A 13,513-nucleotide genomic window follows, 5' to 3' on the forward strand; every position below is an offset into this window, starting at 1 on the left:
GCACTATAAATAAAATAAAATAAACAAATCAAATTTCTTCATCAATTTAGGTCAATATGTATTCTGCTACATATTTTTGGTAAAAAAATCCCAATAAGCGTATATTGATTGGTTAGTGGAAATGTTATAGCATCTAAAAACTATGGGATAGATTTTTGGAATATTTTTATTTAAAAATTTTTTTTACTAGTAATGGCGGCGATCAGCGATATTGCTGCGGACAAATCTGACACCTAACTGACACTTTCTGGGAACCAGTGACAGTAATATAGTGATCAGTGCTAAAAAATATGCACTGACTGTCACAGTACTAATGACACTGGTAGGGAAGGGGTTAACATCATGGGTGATCAAAGGGTTAAATGTGTTCCTAGGGTGTGCTTTCTAACTGTGTGTCTCTGTGTTTGTGGGGGGGGGGGGGGGGTGTGCTTGTACTGTGGGAAGGCAGCGATCCGTGTTTCTATTTAGCATTGGGTGACTAGATGTCACCGGTTTCAAGGGACAGTCCCTGGATTGAGGACACTGTCCCCGGACCAAGTCTGTCTCCGGATTTGACTTTAACAGGCGCTGGGGCAATTTTCAAAGACAGTGCAGAATAAAAAAGATAAAATCTGAATTACACACCTCCGCTCCTACTAGCTTGTACCAGCAGGTACTTATTGGTCAGAAGTTAAAAAAATCAGCACCCAGCAGCCATGTTATGTGACACACTGTGACAGAGCCACCCAGAGCCATTATAGAGTGCCTGCTGCCTGTGAGTTATCATAATGCTGATGATCTTAACCAGTTTTCTCCTTTCGTCTTCCAGGACAGCCTCTGAGATATAGGGCTCCTCCCTCCGGGACAGGAAACATGTCTACCCAATCAGATAAAAAGGGTGGTCCTCCAGGCCCTCCTCAGTTTTTGTGTTTCCTGCCGGATGAGAAGGAGCACGTCGGAACTGATAGGGGAGCGCCTTATCTCAGGGGGTGTCCTGGGAGAGCACCTGGTGAATCTAGCCCATAGCACCCCTCAGTCCTGTAAGGGGGAGGAGAGGTTCGCTAGCAGCCACTGCTGCCATTTAAACATTCGGTCAGAACGGGACCCTGGCGCGCGGCTATCTCACCACCGCTCGTACCTGTGGCTGGTTGGATGGCTGGTAGGAGACGTTCGGATTTACTGTCTGGTGTGTTCCGGGTACTGGGAGTGGTGTAGCCGTAGGAATGACGCAGCGTGAGTGGGCGGAGCATCTGCGTTTCAGCATCTGGAAGTGTGAGGGACGCACTTCCGCCAGAATCACGTCAGGGGGGCGCCGCAGGACCTGTTCCAGTCCCCAGGGTGCAGTGGTGTGGCCGTAGAGATTTCTGGAGCGGTGTAAAGGCTCAGAGAGACTGAGTGAACACAGGAACTATGGAGGGCACAGTGGTGCAGGCTCCAGCACCTCCCAGGTAAGCTTGGTGAGGGCAGACCAGGTCTTACACTGGGGGGTTGGGGGGTCATTTTGACCATAGTAACCCTCTCTGGGTGGGGAACCTCTGGTGAGGGGTGGGCACTTCCTAGGCATACCCTCAGCACAGTGGTGTGGGTCAGGGGAGGTATTCTAATGGGAGCCTGTTTTTCTTTTTTCAGATCAAACAGGATACAGCCCAGATACCGTTGCATAGAAAGAAATGTGCCGTGTGTGGGGCGAAGTTAGGCACCAGTTGGGAGAAGCTGCTTTGCTCAGAGTGTGTTAGTAGTCTCGTGAAAGACCACTCTGGCAGCACAAAGTCCTGACATATGTGAACGACGAGATCGCATCCACTTTCCAGTCTTTTAAAAGTATGATGGATAAGATGCAGGTCCCTCTTTTTCCTTACCCAGGCCAGTTAGCATGCCCTCCTTATCTGAGCCAAGTCAGGAGGAGGAGGGGGATAAGGAGAGTGTACCAAGGTCGCTAGCCTCCTCTCAGACAGGGTCGGCTTCCGAGTCTGAGGGAGAGGAAGAGTCCTCTAGGGCATCCAGATACAAGTTATCTTTGGACGACGTGGGAGACCTTCTTAAAGCGATATATGACACTGTGGAAATTAGGGAAGAGCAGGTCCAACTTTCCAAGCACGACCTTATGTATCAGTGGTCTAGTGCTCAGAAAAACAGGGTATCCCCCGTACATAAGTCGTTGATTTAAGCGATTTTGCTGGAGTGGGAGCAGCCATTTTTTTTTCAGGCAGCCTTAAACGGAGGTTCCCTTTTGAAACGGATGCAGCGCATCCCTGGAACAAGGTCCCCAAACTTGATACCCCTTTAGCCAAGGTCTCCAAGAAGACGGATTTGGCTTTTGATGACATGGGTTCACTCAGAGATCCCATGGATAAGAGGGGGGACGTGCTGCTTAAGAGGGCTTGGGATGCCTCTTCAATTGGACTCAAGCCTGCCCTTGCAGCTACCTGTGTGGCCAGAAACCTAGAGTGTTGGCTTACCCAGGTGCAGTCGCATATTTCAGCGGGCACTTCCAGGAAACAGCTGTTGAAGTCTTTCCTGTTGCTGTTCAAGGCGGTAGGGTTTTTGGCTGATGCCTCCGCAGAGTCTGCTAAATTGGTGGCTAGGTCTGCTGCATTAGTGAATGCAGCCAGAAGGGCTGTATGGCTTAAAGCCTGGACCGGCAATGCGGCCTCAAAGCTAAAACTATGTGGGTTGCCATTCTGGGGGGACAACTTGTTCGGGCCAGGCCTACAGGAGGCGTTAGAATGCACGCAGGACAGGAAGAAAGCTTTCCCAGAAAGGAAGAAGAAGGTTGAAGGAAAGCGTTTTTTTCTAGGTTCCAGGCAGCAGAACCTGCAGGAGCGGGAGGTTCGCCCCAAGAAACATTGGTCAGGTCACAAGGGGCGAGGCAGAGGACGAATTTTATTTCATCCTCCTCAATCTACCCCTAAAATCCAGTGACTCCTGTGTCCCAGTGGGAGGAAGGCTGGGGAAGTTCCTCCCACAATGGACCGCTTCAAACTCAAGTCCATTCAAAGGGGATGTAATAGGGAACAGTTACAGGTTGGAGTTTGTTTCAGTTCCCCCCCCAAAATTTTCAGGTTACCAAAAGACCGAGAGAAGACGAAGGCCTGGGTCTACTCTTGGGAGACCTGGTAGACCAAGGGGTATTGGTGCAGGTACCCCAAAAGGAACGAGGCCTGAGAGTTTACTCCCATGTTTTTGTGGTAAGGAAGCCTTTGGGAAAATTCAGACTGATCCTGAATCTCCGCCCCCTGAACAAGTTTTGTAAGATGCAAGCGGTTCCGGATGGAATCGATCTTTTCGGTAACCAATTTCCTATTTCCGGGTTGTCACATGGCCACAGTAGACCTCAGGGATGCGTATTTGCACATCCCGATTTATCAGGAGTCCCAGAGGTTTCTCAGATTGGCAGTCCAGATAAACACAGAGGTGGTACACTTCCAGTTCCAGGCTCTTCCTTTCGGGCTTTCGACCTCACCAAGAATTTTTACCAAGGTCTTGGCAGAGGCTCTGGCCCCATTAAGGCTCAGGGCTATAACGATGATTCCGTACTTGGACGATCTCCTGTTTATAGCCCACTCGTCCCAGTAGCTAGAGAAATATTTGCAGGAGGCATTGGTTTTCCTGCATTCACTGGGGTGGCTTATCAACTAGGAAAAGTCCCAGTTGACCCCTTCGCAGGAGGTTCTGTATCTGGGTTACAGGATCTCATCAGTAGAGATGAGGGTGTTTCTCCCGAGGGAAAAGATCAGGAAGGTAGAGCAGGCGGTAGCCCAGCTTCAATCTGGTCGGAAAGCCCGGATCAGGGAGGTTATGAGAGTCCTGGGACTGATGACATTTTGTTTTCCAGCGGTGGTATGGGCAAGGCATCATCAGCGCCCCTTGCAGGGTCTCATGCTCCGTTATTGGGATGGCAGGGAGCAGAGCCTGGATCAGGTTATGCCCCCTGTCTTCCGGGGTCAGGAGATCGCTGTGGTGGTGGCGAGCTCAGGACAACTTGGACAAGGGTCTGCCCTGGTTCCCGATAGGCAGCTACGGTGGTCACGCCCGACGCCAGCGCGTTTAGTTGGGGTGCCCAACTGGAGGGCGCCTTAGCTCAGGGGGCCTGGTCGACAGTGGAGGCAGGCTGCTCCTCAAACCAGAGGGAGCTTCTGGCAATTTTGAGAGCGATAGAAGCTTTCCAGTCCCAGATAGAGGGGCGGGATCTTCAGGTTCGGTCGGACAATGCTGCAGCAGTAGCTTACTTGAACAAGCGGGGGGGACCAGAAGCCCCGCACTGCAAGCTATAGCAAACAGGATCTTTTGTTGGGCCGAGAGTAACTTGTCCTCAATATCGGTGATTCATCTGAAGGGCTCTCAGAATTCTCTGGCGGATTTTCTCAGCCGGCAGCGGGTAAGCCAGGATGAGTGGTCCCTCGATAGGGAGGTGTTTAAGGAGACTGCGTTGTGCTGGGGTCGGCTGGAGATAGACCTATTTGCCTCGGAAAGCAAAAAAAAAGGTGACGCAATTTTTTTCCATTCACCCGCAGGATCAGGCCAGGGGGATAGACGCTTTTGCCAACCTTGGCAGATCGGTCTTTGTTATGCCTTCCCTCCAGTAAGGATGATAGCGGAGGTTCTGCAGAAATTCTTGACAGAGACTACAGACCTCATCTTGGTGGCACCATTTTGGCCAAGAAGACCCTGGTTTGCCAGTTTGAAGAGGTTGGCCATTCATCCCCCATTATCTCTTCCGGTCAGGGAGGATTTGGTTTCGCAGGGCCCCATTCTACATCCTCAGATAGAGAAACTCAATCTTATGGCCTGGTATCTGAGGAACAGCTCCTATAATCGCAGGGTTTCTCAGATAGAGTGGTTAAGACCCTTTTGGAATGTCATAAACCGATAACTAGGGCAATTTATGCCAAGATAGGGAAAAGGTTTAACTCCTGGTTGTGGGAGCAGGGAGTAAAGCGTCCTGGGATCCCGGCGGTCCTAGACTTCCTTCAGGCAGGGGTAGAGCTGGGTCTTTCTATCAGTAACTTAAAAGTACAGACTGCGGCTCTAAGTGTTTTCCTTCAGACTTCACTCCAGCAGAATCCGTTTGTCAATAATATTTTCAAAGCTCTAGCAAGACCCAGGGCAGTGAGGATAAGGACCTGCCCTACCTGGGACCTGTCCTTGGTCCTTAGGTCCCTGACCAGAGGTCCCTTTCGAACCCTTAGAGCAGGCATCTCTAAAATGGGTAGTGTTTAAAACAGTGTTTTTGATAGCGATCACCTCAGCCAGAAGGAGTCAGTCAGCCAGCCAGAGTGATCTGCAGGATCTCTCGATCAGGGAGCCTTTTTGTTAATTTTAGAGGACAGGGTCGTGCTTAAGACTGACCCTAGTTTTCTCCCGAAGGTAGTGTCCGCATTTCATAGGACACAGGAAATTGTCTTGCCGACATTTATTTCTTCCTCAGAGAGGGATGAGGTAGGATCTTTGAGTTTGTTAGATGTTAAAAGAAGCCTTTTACTTTTTTTAGAAGCCACTAAGGGCTTCAGGAAGTCGGATTCGCTTTTTGTTAATTTTACAGGCCCTCAAAAGGGGTGCAAGGCATCCAAATCTTCTATCGCCAGATGGATAAGATTGGCGATCATTAAGGCTTATGAGTTAGAGGGGAAGCAGGCTCCCTTAAAGACACATTCTAACAGGGCGGTTTGTGTTTCTTGGGCAGAGAGGGCTGGCGCCTCTCCGGAGGAGATCTGCAAGGCAGCAACTTGGTCCAGCTACTCTACGTTTGCAAGACGTTACCGTCTGGATTTACTGTCTGACTTAAGGTCCTCCAGGCAGTGGTCCCACCCTGACAAGGTAGGTTCCTTGCTTAGCATCTCAAAGGCTGTCCTGGAAGACGAAAGGTGAAAACCGGAGTTAGACTTACCGTTAACTCTTTTTCTAGGAGTCTTCCAGGACAGCCTGGTTTCCCACCCGGGGTTGTTTAGATTGACTGGTGGTGAGGATGCCTACTGACGTTGTTGTTAGTGTGTTATGTTTTTCAGAGCCTTCCGGCGGTACTTGGATTAAGACTGAGGAGGGCCTGGAGGACCATCCTTTTTATCTGATCGGGACAGGAAAAACGTCTACCCAGAGGGAGGAGCCCTATATCTCAGAGGCTGTCCTAGAAGACTCCTAGAAAAAGAGTTACCGGTAAGTCTAACTCCAGTTTAACCCATTGATTGCCCTAGATGTTATCCCCTTCCCAGCCAGTGTCATTAGTACAGAGACGGTACATATTTTTTAGCACTGATCACTGTATTAATGTCACTGGTTCCCACAAAGTGTCACTTAGTGTGTGATTTGTCCACCGCAATATCGCAGTCCTGCAAAGTCAAACTGCTGCCATTACTAGTTAAAAAAAATATGTCCCCGGATTTCATTTTAAAAATCTAGTCACCTTAGTTTAGCAGAAACACAAGATCACTGCCTTCCCTTGTCACACAATGGCAATCTGCCTTTTTTAAGACAGATCGCCATTATCCCTGTGCCTCGAACAATCGCCAGGTCCCAGCGGACATCACGTTCACCAGACCTGCTGATTGGTTCCTGCTGTGTCCAATCACAGGGGGGAGCGAGTCACAGGCAGTGTGTGTGCGCGCCCCAGACCCGAAAGTGCAGAATCACATACCTGTATGTGATTCTGCGCAGAGGAGCCACCGCCCCACAGTAAATGTAAGCGGGGCAGTCAGCAAGAGGTTAAACACAAAAAAAATATCCTTCAGGCCCATGATGTTTATTTTAACATGTGTACAAAAACAGATAACGTGGCCAATATAGACCAGTGGTTAAAGTGGCGTTAAACCTAAAAACACAAATGCAATATATTGTAGCTTAACAATCCTTAGATGCAGTGACTCCATTAGTTTTCTCTTTCAGGCTATTTTTCCCTCTGTTTTCACCTGATGATTAGCCAGTAACACACTTCGGGGGGCATTTACTATAGCGCCGCAGCGCTAATTACCGCGACTACAGTAAAACGGTAAAATACTCCCAAAATCAAATTTATTATCCCTCCCTGAAAACAAATAGTGTCTAAACCCTTACTCTGCTAAAACCTGGAGTAGTGCACATGGAAATAATGTTTGGAGCATGATATAATTGCCTAAATGGTACTGAAATATGCGGTATATTGTTTAACCACTTGCCTACAGGGCACTTGTACCGCCTTCCTGCCCAAGCCATTTTTCAGCTTTCAGCGCTGTCACACTTTGAACAACAATTGCGCAGTCGTGCTACATTGTACCCCTAATTTTCTTCACACAAATATAGCTTTCTTTTGGTGGTATTTGATCACTGCTGGGTTTTTTATTTTTTACAAAAAAAAAACAAAGACCAAAAATTTTGAAAAAAAAAATGTTTTACTTTTTTTCTGTCAGTAAATTTTGTAACTAAGTAATTTTTCGCCTTCACTGATGTGCGCTGAAGAGGTGGCACTTATGGGCACTGATTAGGTGGCACTAATATGCTGCACTTAAGGGGAATAATAGGTGGCACTGATATGTGGCACTGATAGACACTATTAGGTGGCACTGGTGGACACTGATAGGGCGGTACTGATGGGTGACACTGATGGGCATTGACTGACAGCAGTGATGAGCATTGATGGGTAGCACTGATATGCGGCACTGATTGCCAGCACTGACTGGCATCGCTAATGGGCACTGATTGGTGGCAATTGTGGCCAGTAGAGGGCACTGATTGCCAGCACTGACTGGCATCGCTAATGGGCACTGATTGGTGGCAATTGTGGCCAGTAGAGGGCACTGATTGCCAGCACTGACTGGCATCGCTAATGGGCACTGGTGGCAATTGTGGCCAGTAGAGGGCACTGATTGCTGCTACTGGTGGGCACTGATTGCTGGCATTGGTGGGCACTAATTTGTGACACTATATTGCTATATTGTAATCAGAGCACAGATGATCAGTATTACGATACCAAATGTGTGAGACTTTTACACAGCCTGGCCACATACAGAGGCCCAATATTGAAATAGCACCATCAGGCGTTCTAGGAGCATAAATTACACATCTCATTTCACAACCACCTATTAGATTTTTGAAGGCCCTGGAGCACCAGGACAATGGAAATGCCCACAAAGTGACCCCATTTTGGAAAGCTAACACCCCAATGTATAATCTATGAGGCATATTGAGTCTTTTGAATGGTTCATTTTTTTCCAGAAGTTTTGGGAAAATGTGGAAAAAAATTAAAACGCATTTTTTTTTACGCAAAGTTGTCCATTTATAAGATATTTCCAACACATAGCATGTACATGGGGGCGTGGCTTGGCTGAGCTTAATGGCGGACGCTTAACTGATTAGCTCCGCTACCCGGGACATATACTTCAGCCTACAGAGGTGTTCTTCACCCGCAATTTCCCTACTAAAGATGGGAACAGCTTCCAGAACATCCTCCACCTCTAGATCCCGCTCTCCGCGTGAAAACTCCGATAGACACAGCCAACAAATACCGGAGATGTTTCGCACACAGAGGGGGAACATGGCGCCGTCCCGCCACAACTCCTCACAAGTGGTATCCACTCGCTCTCCGCGACGGGAGGCTATCATATTGACAGACACCGGACTCGGGACTGCTCGCAACGCCGATCCTAATGGCCAACAACTCTCTGAGGCGAACCCATCCTCCCATATCAGCATGCAGGACCTAAAACTGATTGCCTCAGACATCAAGGACACCCTCTCGGCAGCCATTGCTGAACTACGGGTGGACATTAGAGCCCTATCAGACCGTGTACTACAGGTGGAAAAAACTTCTGATCAACATGACCTACTTCTCCGCAAGTCCACCAGGAAAATTGACGGTCATACAGTGCAGATGAGAGATATGCAGAGACATTTAGAGGATTTGGACAATAGGGGGAGGCGGCACAACCTTCGTGTCAGACGCCTCCCTGAATCCATTGAAGGGGATCAAATCCCCATAGCAGTCACCTCCATCTTTAACAGCGTATTGGACCGGCCTCCACAATCGACTGTGGAAATGGAAAGAATCCACAGAGCCTTACGACCTAAAGGTAGGGATAATGATCTCCCTCGAGACATTGTCTGTTGTTTAATAAACTACCAACTAAAAGAGGATATTCTGAGAGGAGCGAGAACAAAACAATGTATACTGTATGAAACTACCCCCATACAGATTTTTCAGGATCTTTCAGGAATTACCCTGCAACACCGCAGAGACCTTAAACCTCTCTTAGAAGTGCTGAGGAACAGGAACATAGCATACAAATGGAAGTTCCCTTTCTGCCTCACTGCCTCCAATCTTGGGCGTACGGCTCACCTCAGAGTCCCTGAGGATCTGCCCACGTTTTGCTTAACCCTAGGAATTCCAATAGTGGAAGTCCCTAACTGGCACTCCAATTTTCGTCCTCTACTTGGTAAGCCAGAAAAACACCAGCCTGAATTGATGGAAACTCAGGATGCGGCATACCGCAGACGCAGATCACCATCGAGTGCCCGGGCACACCGACACCCTGACAATCCTCTGAGGGATTACAGCCCATCCTTATCCCCTAGATCACGTAGAGCGAGGAGAGATTACTAATGGGAAGATGACAGTGCATAGCATGTACATAGCAAAAATGACACCCCAAAATACGTTCTGCTACTCCTCCTGAGTATGGCAATACCAAATGTGTGAGACTTTTACACAGCCTGGCCACATACAGAGGCCCAATATTGAAATAGCACCATCAGGCGTTCTAGGAGCATAAATTACACATCTCATTTCTCAACCACCTATTACATTTTTGAAGGCCCTGGAGAACCAGGACAATGGAAACACCCACAAAGTGACCCCATTTTGGAAAGCTAACACCCCAACGTATAATCTATGAGGCATAATGAGTCTTTTGAATGGTTCATTTTTTTCCAGACGTTTTGGGAAAATGTGGAAAAAAATTTTTTTTTTTCCACAGTTGTCCATTTATAAGATATTTCCAACACATAGCATGTACATAGCAAAAATGAGACCCCAAAATACGTTCTGCTACTCCTCCTGAGTATGGCAATACCAAATGTGTGAGACTTTTACACAGCTTGGCCACATACAGAGGCCTACAGGCAGCAGGCAGAAGTAGGGCCTCGTTGAGGACAGAATGGGGATGGGGTAGAGGCTTCTCCCACCCAAGTCTCTTTGAAGCCTCCGAGTCTCCAGACCCTAATCTAGGAATGAGAAAACAAATGAAATTGTCTTCTTCATCCAAAAAAACAATTCTGGAGCCCCTCACATATGTGAGACCCCTGTTATGAATCCCACTAGTCCACTGAGAGGGTACAAGATCAGTCCAAGAGGCATGGTCAAACAGTCCAAGGTCAGTTCCAGATCAGGCAGAGGTATGTACAGAATCGGTAGGCAGAAGCGTGGTCAAATAACAATCCAGGGTCAGTTCCAGATCAGGCAGAGGCATAAACAGAATCAGTAGGAAGAAGCGTGGTTGAATAACAAGCCAGGGTCAGTTACAGAGCAAGCAGAGTCATAAGGGGTGTGAAGGTAAATGGCAGGAAGTGAGGGTTATGGTTACCATACTTCACTAATAATTCACTGAAGTATGGTAACGGCGGAAACAGTCACTTATGCAGAGGCCTGGTTGGGAAGGGCATTGGGCACAATGATAAGTGGTGTCTCTTCTCAATCCTCGTTTGTTGCACACCCGACATTTTTTCTGATATCTTCGGCCTGTTGGTCTGGGAGGGATTTTATCAGGAAAGTGGCGTTCAGAGAGTCTGCTAATTACATTGGATCGAATGTTTTCTGGTGGGCCACTGGGGTATAGAAGGGCAGTGACGATTTCGTCCTGGTAGCCAAGGAAGGGTATGGGTCTTTCTGTGGATTTACGATAGATTACATATGTGTTGTATATGGCCAAATTAAAGAAATAAATAGAATTTTTTTTATACCACTTGTATGTTCTTCTTGTGGCAAGGTAGGGTTCGAGCATCTGGTCGTTCAAGTCGACACCCCCCATGAACATGTTGTAGTCATGGATAAAAGTTGGTTTTTGTATTGGGCCATTCCTCCTGGTGATCTCAACAAAAGTGTTGTTGTGGATCGAAGAAAGCATGTACACATCCCTTCTGTCCCTCCACTTCACAGCCAAAATGTCCTCGTTACGTAAACTCGCCGCTTCGCCTTTTCTTAACCTTTTTGTTGACGAGGCTTTGAGGAAAGCCCTTCCGGTTCGTCCTTACGGTGCCACATGCTGGAGTTTGCTTTCTATGGAGGTTGCCGAACAGGGGTAAACTTGTGTAAAAATTATTCACATAGAGATGGTAACCTTTCTCCAGGAGTGGGTTTATGAGTTCCCAAACAACTTTCCCACTCCATCCGATGTATTCAGGGCAATTAGGGGGATGTAGCTGGGTGTCCTTCCCTTCGTATACCATGAAGGAATATGTATACCCTGTGGCTCGGTCACACAATTTATACATTTTCACCTCATAGCGGGCCCTTTTGGAGGGAATAAATTGTTTTAGGCCCAGCCTGCCAGAAAATTTGATCAGTTTATCAAAATTTGGGTCATTTCGGTGAAGGCACTGGGTATTGTCGTTAAAGTGTAGGACTCTCATTATCATGAGATATCTGGTCCGGGGCATTATTGAAGAAAATATGGGCATGTGATAGATGGGGCAGGGTGACCAATATGCACGTATTTCATTTTTATTGTTTAGTCCCATACAAAATGTGAAGCCCAAATTTTTTTTAAACTCCTCCACTGTTAGGGCTCTCCACTCGTAGGGACGGGCATAAGAGGACGTTGGGTTGCTTTCAATAAATTGTTGGGCATATAGGTTGGACTGGACCACAATCGATTCAAGCATGTCCTCTGTAAAAATTAAGTGGAAAAAGTCCATCAGGGAAAAATTGTGTGTCCACCTGGACTCCTGGGTTGGCAGTGAAAGGGGGAACGTTAGCTTCTCCTGAGTTAGGAGGAAGCCACACAGGGTTCCGGAGGAAATAGGGAAGGCTGGCATGGGGCCTAACCCTTTGGGGCCGAGTTGACACACTGGTACTTGGCCTTTGCCGAGGTACTATGGTGCCGGTGGATGGCACTGCGTTGCCGGTGGATGGCTCTGCGGTGCTGGTGGATGGTACCGCCTCCTCACCAGTACGCCTTCATCTGACGGGCGGACTATCATCTTCCTCCTCTGAGGCTGTCATTGTGCTGCTGCTGAGGACAGGCTCGTAGTCCACGTCAGACTCACAATCTGAATATGAGGAGGAATCCGAAGCGGAGAGCTCCCCGTTGCTCTCGTCGGCTGCAAGAATATCATATGCCTCCTCAGCTGAATATAATCTTTGTGACATTTTTATTGATCACAAATGGCACTGACAGGTGACACTGATGTGGCAGATGACACTGACAGGTGACGCTGATCTGGCAGATGACACTGACAGGTGACGCTGATGTGGCAAGTGACACTAGCAGGTGACACTAACAGTACTGATCACAGGTGACACTGACGTGGCAGGTGGCACTGACAACACGTGACACTGGCAGATGGCACTAGCAGATTGCGCTGACAGATGGGGCTGGCAGATGGCGCTGGCAGATGGAGCTGGCAGATGGCCCTGGCATATGGCGCTGGCTATTTGCTCTGGCTAATTGCTCTGGCAGATAGCGCTGGCAGATGACACTGGCAGGTGGCACTGGCAGATGGCACAGGGGCTGACGGCACTGGCAGATGGAACAGGGGCTGACGGCACTGGCAGATGGCACTGGGGCTGACAGATTTCATACAATGTATCACTTTACAACTCACAGATCCTCTCTCTCCTCACACGCTGTCTCTGTGTGAGGAGAGAGAGACAGGGCAATGGGAGATGATCTCATATGTTTACATTTGAGATCATCTCCCATTGGCAGCTGCGATCACGCTGTAAACGGCCGCTTTGATTGGCTGTTCACAGCGATCTGTGTTTGCCTGTCTCCGGGGGACATGGCAAACACAAAACTTCCCCGATGCGCGCCCGCGGCGGCGTGCATTGCGGAAGTAAACACAAGGATGTCCAGGGACAGCCTCCCGGACAAAAGCGCCTGCTCTACAGCCCCAATTCGGCTATAGGGCGGGCGGGAACCGGTTAAACCAGTCAAGGAACTACCTATTATTATTATTATTATTATTATTATTATTATTATTATTATTATTATTATTATTATTTAAGGTACTTATATAGTGCCATCAATTTAGCGCTTTACATATACATTGTACATTCACATCGGTGGAGGCGCTTACAATCTAAGGTCCCTAAACTCACATTCATATACTAGGGCCAATTTAGACAGAAGCCAATTAGCCTACCAGCATGTCTTTGGAGTGTGGGAGGAAACCAAAGTACCCGGAGGAAACCCACGTAGGCACAGGGAGAACATGCAAACTCCAGGCAGGTAGTGTTGTGGTTGGGAACCAGCGACCCTTTTTACTGCTAGACGAGAGTGCTACCCACTACCCCACTGTGCTGCCCTACCCACAATGCCCACTTACCCACAATGCCCACTTACCCACAAGG

Source organism: Lithobates pipiens, unplaced genomic scaffold (assembly GCF_037356315.1).
Source record: "Lithobates pipiens isolate NorthernLeopardFrog02 unplaced genomic scaffold, aLitPip1_a1.2 Scaffold_28, whole genome shotgun sequence".
Lineage (NCBI taxonomy): Eukaryota > Metazoa > Chordata > Amphibia > Anura > Ranidae > Lithobates > Lithobates pipiens.